Raw genomic sequence first — 2,969 nt, 5'->3', positions numbered from 1 at the left:
CTTTTTCTACGGCGATACCCACGCCACCACCCCGCAAACACCCCGCCACCACCGGCGACCACCGCCCCCATCCTGAACCCTAAGATAGATAGTAGGGTACCTCTCCGGCGAGCCCACCTCCCCGCTGCGGCTGGTTCTTCCTTCACCCCGGCGGCACCGGATTGAAGTGTAGCTAAATCGGAGCAGCATCGCAAGCAAGAGCAAGAGCGAGAGCAGCAGCACAAGCAAGAGCAATAACAAGAGAAGACCAGGCAAGGGACCGAGAGCAAGAGCAGAGCAGCAGCACGAGCGAGAGCTAAAGCAGCAGCAGGTCCTACTGATGTGGACGTCGCCGCCGAGGGAGCGACGTCATGGAGAAAGTGGTCGGTGACGCCGTCGTGGATGGAGCCGCGCCGTGTCGGCTTGGGACCGAGCGCCGGCAGCATCGTGAGATCGAATCAAGAAGAAAATGCAGCGATTAGTGTACAACCTCTTTGGTGGCACCGATTAGGCCGCAGCTTCATCCGAGGAAATGGTGATGATGATGCTCTTCCGGTGGTGCAGGTGAAGACGTCGGTGTGGGAATGGAGGTGGCGCGAAAGACGAGGGGAACGTCGGGGAAGCTCCTTGAAGGTGGAGGACGGGGTGGCTGAAAGCACAAGTGCTCCCTAGGTGGTTTTGATAATTGATGACAACATATCTCTTGTTGGACTAACATTTCTATCTAGCATGTTTCAGATAAGTTCAACAATGGAGTGGCATGGACTAAAGGTTGTGGGAACTCCTTCAAGATGCTAAGGACAAAGGATTGGCTAAAGCTTCAAGCTCAAGACTCTTCATTTTACATTTTAGTGATCCAAGATCACATTGAGTCCATAGGAAAAGCCAATACTATCAAGGAGGGATGAGGTGTTGCTTAATGAGCCTCTTGCTTCATGTGCTTAATGATATGCTCCAAAATCCTCAGCTACTTTCCCACTTCCACATATGACCTAAACCCAAAGCCAAACTCGGACCTACCGATTATTCCTATCCGGCGCCACCGAGTTTCACTTGTCATAAGCCACTTCCAAACCCTAGCAATTCGGTTCTACCGATAGGGATCTCGGTCTCACCGAGATGGGATTGCAAACTCTCTGTTTCCCTTTCGTAACTTTTCGGTCTCACCGAAAGAGCGAATCGGTCCCACCGAGATTGCAATGTAAACTCTTTGTTTCCCTTTTGTAACTTTTCGGTCTCACCGAAAGAGCAAATCGGTCCCATCGAGTTTGCCTGACCAACTCTCTGGTTAGCTTATTACCAAACTCGGTCTCACCGAGTTTGTGTAATCGGTTTCACCGAGATTACGTTATGCCCAAACCCTAACCATATCGGTCCTACCGAGTTGCATGTCAGTCCCACCGAAAATCTCTAACGGTCACTAGGTTTACCTTTTCGGTCCGACCGAGTTTGTTGATTCGGTCCCACCGAGATTGGAAAACTGTGTGTAACGGTTGGATTTTGTGTGGAGGCTATATATACCCCTCCACCTCCTCTTCATTCGAAGAGAGAGCCATCAGAACACATACACAATTCCAACTCATATGTTCTGAGAGAGAACCACCTACTCATGTGTTGAGACCAAGATATTCCATTCCTACCATATGAATCTTGATCTCTAGATTTCCCCAAGTTGCTTTCCACTCAAACCTTCTTTCCACCAGATCCAAATTCTATGAGAGAGAGTTGAGTGTTGGGGAGACTATCATTTGAAGCACAAGAGCAAGGAGTTCATTACCAACACACCATTTGTTACTTCTTGGAGAGTGGTGTCTCCTAGATTGGCTAGGTGTCACTTGGGAGCCTCCGACAAGATTGTGGAGTTGAACCAAGGAGTTTGTAAGGGCAAGGAGATCGCCTACTTCGTGAAGATCTACCGCTAGTGAGGCAAGTCCTTCGTGGGCGATGGCCATGGTGGGATAGACAAGGTTGCTTCTTCGTGGACCCTTCGTGGGTGGTTGCTTCTTCGTGGACCCTTCGTGGGTGGAGCCCTTCATGGACTCGCGCAACCATTACCCTTCGTGGGTGGAGCCCTCCGTGGACTCGCGCAACCGTTACCCTTCGTGGGTTGAAGTCTCCATCAACGTGGATGTAGGATAGCACCACCTATCTGAACCACGTGAAAAACATCCGTGTCTCCAATTGCGTTTGAATTCTCCAAACCCTTCCCCTTACATTCTTGCAAGTTGCATGCTTTACATTCCGCTCCTCATATACTCTTTACATGCTTGCTTGATATGTATTGTGTATGTTGAAATTGTGCCTAAAACTCCACTCAAACCAAAAAGGCCTAAAAATTGCAACTTTAGCACTAAGTGTATAATCACCCCCCCCCCTCTAGACACATCTACTTCTAGATCCTACAAGTGGTATCAGAGCTTTGGTCTCCATTGTCTTGGTTTAATCACCATTGGAGGAAGATGGATGTGTCTACCTTAGGGAGTCTTAGACATAGAGTGCCTATTCTTGATGGAGAGTATTTTCATGAGTGGAAAAATGAGATGCTTATAATTTTCAATCAATATCATTTGAACAAGTATATTGCTAGCCCTTGTGCACCTCATATTGATCCTTTGCATCCTACCCTAGATGAAGATATTGACATGATTCGCAATCTTAGAACTATTGAGCTCATCATTAGAGGATTGCCCAAAAATTTGATTGCTAGTTTGCCTACTCTTAATTGTGCCTATACTATATGAAAATTTCTTGAGGAACGATTTCCCGATCATTCCTTGAAAACTTTGGATGAAATTCTCCATAAATCTATTGCCTTGAGTAAGATGAACTCTAGTGATCCTAGTTTGGTAATTGTCTATTTGAACTTACCGATCTTAAGCATGCTAAAGGAGGTGTTGGAATCATTAGTGATATCATATTCGAAGCTATAAGAATTCATAAAAGTGACCACTTTGATGATCATTTATCTAATGAATTACCCTCTCTAGGAA

The sequence above is a fragment of the Triticum dicoccoides genome, chromosome 7A (assembly GCF_002162155.2).
Source record: "Triticum dicoccoides isolate Atlit2015 ecotype Zavitan chromosome 7A, WEW_v2.0, whole genome shotgun sequence".
Classification (NCBI taxonomy): Eukaryota; Viridiplantae; Streptophyta; class Magnoliopsida; order Poales; family Poaceae; genus Triticum; species Triticum dicoccoides.
Note: the sequence above shows the minus strand (reverse complement) of the source record.